This window comes from Balaenoptera physalus (assembly GCF_965194825.1).
Source record: "Balaenoptera physalus genome assembly, chromosome: 15".
Taxonomy (NCBI): domain Eukaryota; kingdom Metazoa; phylum Chordata; class Mammalia; order Artiodactyla; family Balaenopteridae; genus Balaenoptera; species Balaenoptera physalus.
Genome location: NC_138894.1, coordinates 26,855,668 through 26,871,059, shown reverse-complemented (window position 1 = coordinate 26,871,059; position 15,392 = coordinate 26,855,668). Strand labels below are relative to the sequence as shown.

Below are 15,392 nucleotides of genomic sequence, written 5' to 3'. Positions count from 1 at the left end.
GTCCTTTAACACCTCGCTCCTAGCAGTCTAGTCCACACCACCTAGGAGCTTGTTGGAAATGCAAAATCTCAGGTCTCACCCCAGACTTAGTGAATCTGAGTCAGCATTTCAACAAGGTCTCTAGATGCTTCATATGAATGTTCAAGTTTATGCCACACTGCTTTAGCAGATCGTTTCAGAGCAATCATCTACCAGAATGGTGATGGTATTTATACTGGATGACCCCAATGTTTCCATCATGCCTAGATCAAAAAAGAAAAAAGAAAGAAAAGAAAAAGAAATCATTTTTTTTAGATTCCAGAGAAGTGGTCGTCTGGACCAGTAACAGCAGCATGACCTGTTAACTTGTTAGAAACACAAATAATTGTACCCCTCTCCAGACCTACTGAATCAAACCTATGGGTTCAGGGCCCAGGAACCTGTGTTTGAACAGGCCCTACAGGTGATTCTGATGCACAATGTGACTATGAGAATGGGAACTGAAGACTCACCAGATGTAGGTAATCAGGATGAAAAGCAGTTAACTGGAGTTACCAAATAAGAAGAAAACAGAAGTTCCAAAAAGAGGCTGAGAGTAAAAGGAAATATTTCCAAAAACAGTGCCATGTTTTAAAGGATTAGTAACATAATATATGCGGAATGGACTATGATTGTTATATTTTCTTCAACTGCATAAATTTTCCTTCAAAACTCATAAAATACTAGCTCCTTTAGAGAACCCATTTCTCCCAAACAGCATTGTTTTCTGTTCTGAACTCGCATCCTCATTATCTGTACAAGGAACCCCGTGGGATTGCTTCAAATATAAAAGTTCTAGAGGGTAGATATTTGGTCTTATATCTATGTAGCCCCCAGGCATCTAGCACTATACCTGGGATACAGTTGGTGTATAATATGTGTTTTCTATTTATTTGTTAATGTTTAGTTTTAGGATGAAAAGGCCTATTTATTTTCCTGGTTTAGAAGTCATCCTATTTTTTTTAAGATGAATAACTACCTGTAAAATACACTGAAGTCCTCTGATTAAAAATAAGCTATGTTAAGAATTTCTCCTTTTATATATTAAGCATTAAAAAAATCCACGAACAAAGTCATAGAAGGTCTTTTACCCCCCAATAGTACAATTGAAACATTTGACATAACATAAAATATGTCTCCATTTTCATCCATTTAAATTTCTAATTGTTTCTGGGTCCCTTGGAGAGCTTTTCTAGGTCAACTAAGTACTCACACTGTGCTACATGTTCCAAGAGTCCAAGTTAGTCTCATCTCTGTAATCCTCAAAAAATAGGATGCGAACAAATGCTCCTCACTTATACAACAGTTTGAAAAGATCTAAAGAAAAATTTGACTCTTCGTTAAATACAAGCCCTTGTAGGTATTAGGTTTCTTATTAACAATGTTATTCCTAGCTCTCTAATAATTTCCCTTTTCTCAGGTTCAATCCTGAAAAACAAAACAAAAATCATCAACAACAACAAAATGTGACAAACAATTGTTAAAAATACAGTGATATGATCACAAATGCCTAACCCTCATCATGTCTCACTTTCAACTCAAAGAAATGATTAAAGGATGAAAAAGTGTGTGTGTGTGTGTGTGTGTATGTGTGTGTGTACATGCAGGGGCTGGAATTGCTGTACCAGCTATTTGGAAACAGTGTAAAGTATTACCTTTTTGCCATGACCTTAGAGGACTTTGGGGCAATTTAATGCAACAAGAGACAGATAGAAGGAAAACAATGGCTGATTCAGAACTACTCAATCTGATTTAGGTGAGATTGACATAAAATCTCACTAAAATGACCTTATTCATGAGAATGAGGAATGGAAGTTGGGTGGGGCAGAAGCAACAGCTCCATGTGGAATCCTTTTAACAGCCATGCTTCCACAGTATTCTTAAGTAGCTGCCTGGGAGGTCCGAGACCCATTGCTGTCACTTCAAACAACTTTGGCTAGAACGCTTCCCTGGAGCATCAAGAAGGCTGTGTGCTGCACCTTGAATCATTGCTAGATGAATTGAAAAACAGTTTGGTTTAAGACTGACCTGGAATACACCTGGTGACAAATACAGTACAGAAGTGAGTCCAAACCAACACAGAGAGGACCTTTCTCTTGACAGACCCCAGGGACTGATCTCTTTCTTTGCCTCTAATGCTATAGAATCCTGAATTTAGAGTCCCTTCCACCTAATATCCAGAAGGACTCATGCTCTCCATGGGAGCAATGAGGGATCTGAGGAAAAACCCACCCAGGTGATTTTGATGGAAATTTCAGCCCAGAATTTTTCTCATGTCCTCAGAGAGAGAGGAAAAGAACAAAATAAACATGAAAACATAGATGCCAGGTGTGAGACAAATGCAAAAATTTACAGGAAATTACTTAAGAATAAGAAAGAAGTTGTTGTGCACAAAAAGAACAAGAAATTTAGCAATGTCTAAATAAATGTTGATGGTGTACTAAGTACTAAAATAATGGAAAAGAATTATGGAAAAAGACAAATATGTAAAAGAAATAATAAACTGACCAAGAGAGCCTTTGCCTTCCCCTAAGCTGTACTAAACTTTGATCCTTCCAGACTATAGGCCACGTCCTTACCTTTTTTTAGAGCATTTACTTTAGAAAACTTGAAATTATAAATTCTTTCTCTGCGCTTGTGAGATGTAAGTCTTCTCCCAGCCTCTTGGCAGTCTTACAACCCAGGAATATCTTTCTCAAGGGCATGGAGCCACACCTTTGAAATATACTCATTAAAAAATGGCCTAATCATATTGATCAATCTCCCCCAAATGTCCTCCAGTGACTTTCCACTAGCTCACAGAGGGCTTACAAACTGTCTGGTCTTTGTTTCAGCAGAGTTCAGTTCTATCTCTTTTCCTTGTTGCTGCAGTCTTTAGTAAAATCTTTCTTGCCTATTTAAGTCTGTTTAGTGGAATTTTTCTTTGACAAAACATATATAGTTTTAATAAAATCTATATATAGTATGGACCACATACAGTATATGTGGGTGAGTAAAATGATAAGTTTTTCATCACCATTTCATACAGGTATGTAGTTTCACTCTAAAAGTTGAACTGAAAGAAAAAAATGTTAATTCCAAAGTAGAGTCAAAGGAAAGAAACAACTAAAAATAAAGAATAAAAGATAAAAATTTAAATTAAATTAAATTTAAATTCTCAAAGTTGTGATATTTACACAGAATAGTACATCAAAGAAATATATAAAATCAAAATATTTTAGGGGAAAAATTCCTAGAAACTCAATGAGAAATTGAATAGTTCCTTTCAGTTTTCCATAGACCATGTGGACAAAATAATAAAGGCTATAAATGGTTTAATCTTGGAATCAATGTTTTCTTTACTAGGAATAATACAATTTTAGAATTCTTAAATTCTTTTGTTCTCAAATATATCTTAAATTTAAGATGAGGATAGCTGTCCAGAGGGAAAAATTAAAATATAATAAATACAACCATGTTAACATTGATTTTAAATTAGTTAATGATTTCTGAAATTTTAAATTGTTGCTGGGGAAACAATTTAAATTGTGAGGGCAGCATATATTAGAAATGGGGATATACCAAACACATAGCAATTACTTAAGCCTTTATTAAAATTTATAAATTCATTAAAAATGGCTTTTAACCATTATTCTTTTTTTATTCTCTAAATGTGTATATATATGTATATATCTTAGAGATATTCATGCTTAGGTGCAGGGAGTTACATGTACAAGAACTGACAGAGAACATTATTTACAAATGGCCAATGTTAATTACTACTGGGAACAATTCATATCCCACCAACACAGAATCAATAAATAAACTGTATCATTTTCATTTAGAGGAAAATGTAGAACTTAATTTTTTTGGGTATTAAAAAAATGAAAGCAAGCAAACTTAACATTTGCTTCAAGAAACTAAAACAAATTTTGAAAGATAATGAAATAAATCTGTAAGAGAAAAAGATATCTCAAGAAGGGATTTAACAAATTATTGAATAACATAAAAGAAAACAATTAAATATTAATAATTTAATTTTTTCTCTGAAAACTACTATAAAATAATGACAAATACATTTTCCTTCTGTTAATCCATATATTCTCTTTTTTTCCTGCAGTATTTAACAAACCTTATTTAACAAATATTTAATTGCACTTTCCACTAAATCAGACCTTGGGAGATAGATACATGGTAAACAAAACAGGCAGGGTTTCTGTCTTATACAATGATGTTATATGATCAAGTAAAATGGTCGGGTTGGGAAGATGGCATTTCTGGCAGAAGAAAAACAGGTGCAAAGGCATGAGGCAAGAGAACACAATAGCATTTTTGAAAGAAATTCAAGGTGACAATGCTTGTGTGTGTGCATGTGTGTATGTGTGTGTGGTGTACTTTAATTGCAATGTTCAATTAGTGTTTCAAAATGAGATGGAAGAAAGATGTGTATGAGCTTATAGTAAAAGGACTCATAACAAAAGTGACTAGTAATATATAGATTATTCATTTATTCATTAGGAAAAATGTAGAACTGGAGGGTTAACAAAATGTTTGAATTTTCAAAAAATGTAAAATTGTCTTGCATTTTCTTTATTTTATTGTGAAAGTGAGAGAATGCAAAGAATTATTTTTGGAAACTAATTTCCAAATAAGCTTTTGTATTTTGAATTAAAATATCCCTAATGTTAATGATATATTCACATTTATCTAATTTAATGTTCAGTCATAACTATAGATGTATCACAATAAAAGATGCATAGGTACCACTAGATTAATATTTCTGAAAAAGAATCCCAGTTTCTTCAGTTAAGATGTTATTCAGATAAATAATATATACTACATTAGTTTATGCATTGTAATCCTATGCAGACGGAAGATTATGATGGAAACATATTTAAGGTCAGGAAAAAGCTTTCATATACATGCCAAATGAAAAATGGAGATCAGAAATAACTATATTTCCATTAAAATAAATCCAGCACATATGCCTGTGCATAGGTATGTGAGTATTGTGTTTTTCACTGGGTGATGAATTTGAGCTGATTTTTGTGCTCTTCTTTTATAATCACATAATATGAATAAATGCTATCTTTTTAAAATTATTTATTTTATGTAATTTCATTTATTTAAGTTGTATTTATTATTGGGTACCCCTGATTTTGAAATGATAAATGTAATGTTCTCCTCATTTCATGCATGAAGAGCTTCCCATAATCTTATTAATATCATAATTACACATCTGAATAACTTCTTAAAATACCAGTAACTGTGTTGGCCAGTAATTTTGTGAAGACTGAATTTCTTTCCATGTCATTTTTTATTTACTCATTTTCACAAAAATAAAATACTAAGACAGTTAAGTAAATATGCCTTAAAGAAAACTGCTCAGCCCAGCATGTAGTGAAATGTTTTAATTGTGAAATCAATTATTTTGCACAAAATTCAATTCAAATAGAAGTTCACAATAACTTAGTGGCAGACTGCACTGTAGGATGCATTGTAGCAATTTGGGTCTTTGTATTCTATCCCATCCTAATCCCTTAGAGGCAGTGTTCTCTTGTTGTTTACAATATGACTATATCAACATTCAATTATTTCTGCAGTTGAAAATTATCTAGATGTTAGTCCTCCAAAGATTTCTTGCTACATGCATTCTTGAAGAAGAATGTAAGAAAGTATAAACAACTATTTGAAAATTCTGATCTTGTGTTTACATTGGTGTCTATATTTTGAATAGTCTGAATAAAATTTAAGAATAAGAACTTTTTAAATAGTTGAATAGCAGTATTGTAATGAGAAAAATCTTTTCTCAAATGTCTGGCTACAGTTTTCTTTCTGAAGTTAAGCATGTGGTAAAATTAATAATTTGAAGGATTAAGCAAAATAGAGCATTAATTTCTAATTATGTGCTTTATAATATCAATAGTATTTTTTAAGTGGCTCAAGAAAACTTCTAATAAAGCCAAATTTCATGAGAGTGAATTTTGGTTGGAAAACCAAATAGTCCATATCATATTTTAGAAGCAGATCATCACTAATCACCTTTTGTATGGTAATCCTGGAAGGATCCTTTTTTATTTAATTTAGAATGTGTTTCTATTTTCTACCAATAATTTAAATTATATCTATATAACATATTATTAATAATCTTTTTTAATAAAAACATATAAATAGAGTAAATGGTTTATGATATATATTAAAATATTAAAGTAAAAAATATTTTTTTACCCTCTCAGATTTATATAATTGAGTTGCAGCAAATACCTGGTGGAAAATAAAATTGATTTTGATGTACGAGAAATTTAACAATTCTATATTTAAACTGTTAGCACGGCTTGAATCAATCATGTTCATGAATTTATTTATAAAGAAGGGCATTAAAATGCAAAGACCAGACATATAGAAATCTATAAATTTGGATGAGGAAGAAAAAGTATTGCCTGTTGGTCAACCAGAAACAAAATGAACCATGAGTAGAAATATCTTCAACAAGAGTTAATCAGTGACAGTGCACTTGACTGATTTCTGAGCAATATGCACTTTAGCTGAATGATACCTAGCTGCTCCTATCTCTTTAATAGTTTGTGACTCCAGAAAACATAAGCTATATGAGTATCTTGGCAAGCTATATCTTCAACCCTCACCTCAAATTCAACTTCATCTGGGAAACCTGCCATAATTGATTGGAAAAGAAGTACAAAGTTTTTCATATTCATAGAGCAATAAAGAAAGCTTCTAGCTTATTTTCCAAAATGAAACATGAACCATTAATAAGCTACACTTAACCTTTCCCAAGTGATCAATTTTCCTTAGATTATAAGTTTGAAAATGGCAGAGAGTATATTGATTGTGAATATTTATAACATGTGGGGAAAAAATCAAGAAAACACAAATTATAAATGAGTAAATTGATTGTCTGGTTTCCCAACATCTCTAACACTTTCTTAGCAGTATTTGTATAATATTTTCAATTCTATCATAGGTTTCATTGTCATAACATTCTAAGAATAAAAATTAGTTGTAATTAAATTTAATGAAAACTTTGAAAATTTCTAATGTAACTCTTTTAATCCTTAAGGGAGTTGTCTGATTCAATTTTCCTTTACCTTTTCTCCACTCTGTCCTACAGAGGAGCAAAATAACAAAAGACCTCAGAGTAGAGAGGTAATTTAGTTTTAAAAATATCTACGGGAGGTGCAGATGAATTCAGACAGTTTCTATCACTTTAATTCCTGCTCTCTAAGTGGCCTCCTTTCAATTTTTTATCTTGTGTCAACAGGCTATATGATTTCTGCAAAGTAATACAACATTTTCTTCGTTGACAAAATAAAAATAGCTTGCTTAAAGAATGCAGAGGGAACAGGATTTTCATATTGTTTCCCTTGCTGTTTTTCTTTTTTTTCTTCATGCTAATAGCATCATAGTGAAGCCATTCTAGTCAGCAAGTTCCTGACACTTTGATTGGTTGAACACAGTGAAAACTTGCTGAGGAGGAAATTTGACTCACTTTTCTATTTCCTTCCATGACCAGGTGACTTGGAGACCCCCAAAGGCATATGGAAGGGAAATACATATGAGTGCTCTGGGGAAAATTCCCATCTTGCTATCCACAGCTGGAGAAAGACAACATGTGACCAGGGAAAGGAAAAACAGTATCCATGCTATAAAGGAAGCAGTGAGCTGTCAGGTGGCCAATGATATCTCTAATAGAAAAGAGAGAAGAGTGTGGAAAATAAAAAATGATTTGGAAAACATGATGGTTGGATAGAGAAAAATCGCTCCAGAGGTAAAGAGTGAACAACTGGTATAAGGAGATTTGATTTGCTCTAATAATATATAACTTGCCATTATTGGCAATTTTCAGCCTATGCTGATCTTTATCTCTTTAGATTATTCTTGTGTTGACATATGCAACCTACTCTGCATAATCTCACCAATGTCAACAATTCCAGAGTTCAAGATCAACAGGTAGGAGGCCCATTATCTATTGAGTTCAACACAGAATATTTAATGATTAGGTGTTGAGTTGAAAATAGAGAGTGGGGGTTAAAAACATGGAACAGGAAAAAAAAAAAGGAATCTTTTATGGAGTGAATAGGAAAATTTAGTACTTTGGTTAAATTTAACAAAGATAGCCTATTTTGTGAAAATTAAAAGAGTTACAGGGAAAAGTCTGTGTTTCAGTGGAAAATTATGCATTTCCCAGAGTATACTTTTCCAGGTTATCTATTCCTGATCCCACAGGAGTTATTTTACAACTATGTAAAATGATTCTTATCTATAGACAACAAAGACAGTCTTTCAGATGGAGGTTCAGTTGACTTCTTTTCCTCTCCATGGAAAAAGCCACTTTCTCTTTATAAAATCATTTCACCAGTCCTTTATATAAATTTTGTGCTTGTTTAACTTCTTTGAACAAGTTGTAACATCTGTCTAGAATCTTCATTATGAGTTAAGTAAAATCTTTAACACATGTTCATTTTGCCTGTATGAGGTTCATGATTTTACCATATAAAAATTATTTTTTAACAGAGTTAATATGTGTAAAAACAATCAGAACCTCGTCTGGTATAAGGAGAGGTGAATAAATGTTGCAGTTGTTACTATTATTTTTTATGAGCTAGCATTTGTGATTCTACGTGATGGGCCCAGTCATGATTAGAACTGAAGAAGGTCAGAGCGTAGTGAGATAATCAATTAAATAAATAGTTCCAGTACAGTGTGTTAAGAAATGTAATTGAGGTAAATGTAAGTTCCTGTAGAAATGTGGATAGAACAGCAATTGACTCTGCCTTAAGTTTAAGAGAAAAATGGGTTTGGGCTAGCGCAACATTTGAGAGTTAGTTTAGAAACAGAGTTAGCCAATCACATTATTGTACCTAGCTATCCTTGATAAATAACTATAATCAGACATTGTAATATTAAACACAGAATCAGGACAAAGGCAATGAGTGAAAAAACTCTCTTTCACTCAATCAGAACTAAAATGAATTTGAACACAAGGTCACATTTACTAGAACTAGGAAGTGAGCAAAGTACTAAGTGTTCTCTATTTGTGTAGATTTAGGAGTAGCTGAGATTAATCACAGCAAAGAAACACAAAAGACATAGTTTAAAAATAAGTGCAAGGAAGCTTACAAAGCGAGGTTAAATTTAGATAAAAATTTAAGGCCAACTTTTTTTAAGGGTAATTACATAAGAAGGAAATCACATAAGGAGGAAATCACATAAGAAAAAAGTAATAATGCAAATTTGAAGCACTGTGTCTCTGTTCAATGTCCTCTTATATAATTATATCATTGTAACCTTAGAAAGAAGATCCTGTGAATTCATGTGAAGAAGAGAATATTAAAAGTTTTATTATAGTTGAGGACTCGTAAACATAGGTTTTTATGCTAAGATCTGTGATAATAATGCTAAATGCTTTTATGTATATGGAACTTATGGTCTCAAAAATATTTTCTGTATACAATATTTCCTTTAAATCCCTAACCACTGTTAAAAAAGAAATTTTATTGAGAAAACTGAGTCAGACAAATAAATGCTCTTATACCAAGTTAAACAGCAAATACATACTGCTTTTCTGGTTCTTCATTCTGTGCTTTTTCTACTACAAGCTACTTCTCAGTAAAAATGGAAACTTATGCTCTGGAGATGCTTTGGGGTCATAGAGTTCAGGGTTGAGGACCCATTAGGGATAAGGATAAGAGCTTTGTCCCTAATTCCTAACTTCTTTAAATTCCAGAAGAAGGGTGGGACAGAGATGGCAGAGGAGCCAATAAGTTACCCTTCTGTCTTGTCCCACCCTCAGACCATGATACCTGGAGGCAATAAAGAAGAATTGCATGTTATAATCTTTTATCCCAACACTATTATAGTTAGTTTACTTTTTGCCTTCTAAAAGAAATGCATTTTCTTTTTTAAAAAATGACACAGCATTTTGTTTTAGTTTACAGAGAACATGTAAAGATCAAGGCCAATCCTAACAACCGCTACATAACCATACTGGTTTCAATAAGGTTATTGTTTAACAAAGAAAACTGTGTAGTATAAGCCTATAGCTTTCTTGTTTATCTTCCTTGTATAGGACCAAGAATGCTAACTTGTTCTCAAATTGAGTTTGGGACATTGTTAGATGATGCTTGCCTGGGGTATTGACTAATTTATCAACTTGCAGAACCACCACCTAGGATTTGTCAGGCTGTGCCCTTCAGAAATTGCCCAGACAAACAAATGAGGGAACTCAATTCCAACCCACACTCCACCTACACTTTCTTCCCCATGGGGAGCACCTGCCTGGAGTTGGACTGCAATTATTTGGAGGAGATGCTCACTGTTATTTTATTCCCACTGAGATTCTGTACGTGCTAGCATGTGTAGTGATGAAAGGGAATACAAATAGCAGGGAAGACACTGGAAAAGTGGTCAAGGAGGTGAGGTTTGTCTTTAGAAACCCCTGCTTCTCTTTCCCAAACCCCTTCTGTAGCTCAACAGTCTCTTCTCCTCACTCACTTCCATTCTAGTGTTCTCTCCCTCTTCCAATAACACTCATCTTCAAAGAGTAACTCAAAAAACATGATTCGTCTAATAATCCTTCTTTGGAAGGGCTTCTCCATTGCTAAATAAATCACTAAAGAGGGAAATTCTAAAAGGTAATGGGATTTGGTTTTTAACATTCTAACTTTATACAATTTTTATTTATTTTTTATTTATTTTAGCTTAGTGAGAACTTAAATTTCAGGAGGAGTTTATGACATCTTCGTTATGGTTGCCATGCACCATTCATGCTTGAATATTAGTCACAGTCATGAAGAAAGAGTGTTGATCTGGAATAGCCAAATTCTAGGTTCCCAAGCCTATGGTTAAATGTTTCAATGTCATGTAGCTAAAGGGCATGATCTCTTTCCATTTTTTAATGTCCTTCTCTTCTTAGAAACCTGATTTGGGCAATAACACTTTCTGATTGGACCCCAGAGAGGATCATGGTAATCAATAAATACTGTGCTACTACAATGGCAGGGCATGTTTCTTTATCTCACTCTAAATATGGAAAAAAAAGAAAAAAAAAAAACACTCCAAAGTTCTTTTCTCAGCTACGTGGTAAGCCAGTTTGATGTTACAATGACAAAGAGATAATTTACCAGGGATATAATTTGTTGGCTATTACTCTGATGGCCTCAGAGGACACAGAATATCATGTAAACACCAAGATACCATAAAGAAGACAAAGGGCTCAGGAACTTAGGGCCTCTACTTCAATATAAATATTCAATAGAGCAATAAATCCAATCCTACCAGGCATGTAGGAAAATACAGTAGGACACAGTGGATACTTCTGAATTGTATACAAAGTTTTCTTAAACTGTGAGGATCAGCTTAAGACACAATTTCAGTACCTTTTATGTTCTCATATGGAGAAATGTCATAATGCAAATTGGTGAGAGAATCAGCTACGCAGAGTTACACATTCTATGGATACACAACAGAAAGGAACTTCCAGTTTCAGAGCTGTATTTATTTATTTTGCCAAAATATTTTGTCATAGAGAATCAAGTCAAAACATTGTAACAAGTTAGTTTCCAATATGAAGCTTTAAAATCCCAGAGAATTCTTGGGGAAAACAAAAAATAAAAACCAAACAAAAACTTCTTAACTAGCTTAGCTTATCACCCACTCATGTTTCGGTATCAGATCTGGGTCATAAATTTTATTACATTCCAGTTTTCTCTATTATAGTGTTCTATTTCAGAAAGAAAGTCAGCTCTTGTTTATCTAAGCACATAAACCTAGAGTCAGGCAGAATACATAAAATACAAATGTCCATATTTAATAAAAGGGGGTTTTTCTGGTCATAAAACAAAGAACTTGCAGACTAAGAAAAGAAGATCAGATATGTGGTTTTTGATATTATGCTCCACCTATATGTAGTATTAGTTTGTCTCAGCATTTTAAAAATGTATATTAAATCATCTCAGAAAGAAAAAAAAAATATCCATAATAACAACACCCTCTTTCTGGGCAAGAAGGAAGTCACTTTATACATTAAATTAAACACTAGCCCCCAGAGATCAGGAATATATAGAAATTCTGCCAAGTGCCATAGAATGCTAGTGTTCAACTCCAGGAAACATTTATTTGGCATATAGTCTGTACAAAACACTTGTTAGGAACCATGGTTGATTTAAAAGTAGAAAGACATATATCCATACTTTAAGAACTTAGAGTATACTAAGAAAGACATGTGTGTGTGGGCATGTGTGTGTGTGTGATGGCACAAGGTAAGCTTTTCTAAGTCTTCTAGTAGCTATCAGAGAACAGAGTATTCCAGGCAAGAAAAACTGCCTTATGAGTAGCAATGTTGATGCCGTGAATGGTCACTCTTCTGCTGAATTCTTGATGGAGACCCTCTACAGATCTCTGGAATTCTCTCTTCCCCCTTTTTAGTATTTTTTCCTGTAAGTGCTAGTAGTTACAGACACTCAGCTCTGTTCCTTAATTCAGGGAGTCACCTGGGGTCTCCCTGGGTACCCCCTTGCTGAACTGTGCCCTGGAAACTCATTCAAGGCAGTAAGCCAGAGCAATCACAGGGTTCACCTTGTTTGTCTCCATATCTCAGGGATCACTGTCTTTCATTGCTTGATGTCTAGTATCTCGAAAACCATTGTTTTATATATCTTGTCTGAGTTTTTATTTGTTCTGAGTGGGAGGGTGAAACCTATCTATGTCACTCCATCTTGATGGAAAGTAGAAGTCTTCATTGATTCTATACTCTCTTAGAAGAAATTACTCATTTGCCAGTGAAGAAACCAAAGCTTTATCAATATTAAATAACTTCCTGAATTTCACACAGAACATGGAAGTATGAGTTAGTATTCACACTCAAGTTTTTAAGAAAGTAGGGTTCAGTGTCCTATATAATGAAGTGAATGGCTTATGCCATTTGGTTTCAGGGAAATTGCTCTCCCCTTGTTATGCTTCATATTTGTTCAGCTTTCCTTGACTCTTCCCACTATCAGAGTACTTAGATACAAACAATATTCTTTATTCTCAAAGCCTGCTTTCTTTCTGGGAGTCTAAAATCTTGATCATGGTGATTTTTTTCTGTATGTCATAGGCTTGGTTTTCAAATTTTTTATAGTTTCTTACTTATTTGGGTATATTGTTCTAACTTTATTTTTCTTAATTATCTATAATGCACATTCACTGACTTTTCATAATATTTTCTGTCTACATAACTAGTATATATGTACATTGTTTTTGAAAGAAACAATTCATAAACTCATAAAGAAAAGAATCACCTAATATCCAATCAAGAGTTGTCCTTTTCTTTATCTCTTGATGCGTACACATACTTTATGCTTTTTTAAAATTTGCAAAATTGCTGTCGACATTATTTTGGCACAGTTTTTTATTTTCCTGAAAAGTAAAAACCAGTATTTTGAAGGCCACTACCAAATTTCTAGAATTGGTACGGAATGATTTTGGAATCTACCATTATGTGCATCAGTGATATGGAATGTTTCATGGCCAGTGACTTTTCTTGGAACACATTTAGTCAGGAAACTCAAAAATGCTATGGATTACTGAGAATTTTCTGCTGGAATTTTTTTAATGTTCAACACAGAAAATAGATGGTAATCTTATTTTAAAGAATGTTTTCTTCCATTTCTTTCCCATTTTAGCAGAGACAGTAAAGAATTCAAATTACATAATATCTCTGTCCTCTAGACCAGCTGTGTTTTGTTTGTTAAATGTTTCAAGTGATTTTCAAACAGCTGGGCTTTCTCAGCCATATTTTACCCCAATTATATTTCTCCATGATCTCAGAGCTATTTGAAATGATTTTCCCCTTCATTCAATACACATGTTTACAGTAAAAAAAATTGGAAAATGGAGAACAAAGTGATGAAGAAAATCAGTCAACTATAATTGTACTAACCAGTGATAAATAACGTAAACATCTTTTTATCACTAGTAATTTTTCTATACACATACACACAAGTGCAATCCTATTGTACATATTGTTTTATACAATTTATCCCACATACTATAGCTTTAACAGTTTCCAATTTTGTTACATATTCTTCTAGAGTATGAACATTAATATTTGCAGTTCATTGCTACTACTCTACAACCACCTTCCTTTCCAAGGTCTCCCCCTGTCAGTTATGCCAACTTCATACCTCAATTGCTCACGCCTAAACCATGGACTCTTCCATGACTCTTCCCTTTCACAGCCCACATCCACTCATCTTTTTAACTTTACCTCAAAAAAATCCATAATCTACAGACTTCCTACCCTCCACTGCTAACTCCTTAGGCAGACAATTTTTTTTTTTCCTTTTCTAGTCGACAGCAGAAGGCTCCCTTCTTCCGCTTTACCACTCCTACCATTGGTTAAATAGGTCAGACCATGTACTCGTCTGCTTAGAATCCACCAGTGCCCTTCATCACACTGACAGTAAAACCCCAAATACATGCCTTGGCCTACAAGAACCTGTATGACTGTCCTGTGGCTCCTCTTTGATCAATCTTTATCCTTCTCCCCTCTCTCACTGGACTCCAGCCACAGCTGTTTTCTTAAGGACGCTTGAACATGCTATACTTCCTTCTGAGAGCCTTTGCACTTTCCATTTGCTCTGGCTTTAAGATCTTTTCCCAGACCCTCATGGCTCCTTTTCTCACCTCATGCAGTTCCTATTCAAATGTTATCACCTCAGATACCAACCTATAAAAAATATCACCTGTTACTTGCTGTTCTACATTTTGCTTTATATTTCTTCACAGCATTTATCACCAGCTGATATGGTATACATTTATGTACTTGTTTTACTTACTTTCTATATCCTTCATTAGAATGTAAGCTGAATGAAGATAGTGACATTGTCAGTTTTTGTTCATTGCTATATACCCACCACCTTCAAAGTGAGTGACACACAACAGTCACTCATAAATTGATTAAACCATTTTCTTTTAACTGCAGTTTTTATTTTCTCTTATAGACAATGATTTTCATCCTTAATTATAACTTAACAGTAAACCCTAAGAAGTAAATTACATCATTTAAAATATGTTAACATTTTGCTTAATAACAGGTTTTCCTAATTTATGATTCCACTAATAGGGTATGAGAATGCCTATATTCCCATAACCTATGAACGCTGAGCTTTATCATTTTTTTCTCTTATATTTTCCATTTACTTGTGAGATAAGATATTGTTTTTGCATTTTAGGTATTACTAATGAAACTGCTTTGAGATCATTTATGTAAACGGCCTGCTACATAGTGAGCTATCAGTACAGGTTAGTGATTCAAAAAAAAAAATTATAAATGGTTGTTTTTCTAAAAAGTCTTAAAATCTAAAGAAATTGTATAAAAGACAGGTTTTCAGCCT

At 33.4% G+C, this 15,392-nt stretch overlaps 1 long non-coding RNA gene across 1 annotated transcript in view; it reads left to right on the top strand.

Annotated features, from left to right (window-relative positions):
* The window catches only part of LOC309644423, a 256,968-nt gene that overhangs the window by 178,247 nt on the left and 63,329 nt on the right, over positions 1 to 15,392 (top strand). The gene's annotated exons all lie outside the window — the stretch shown is intronic.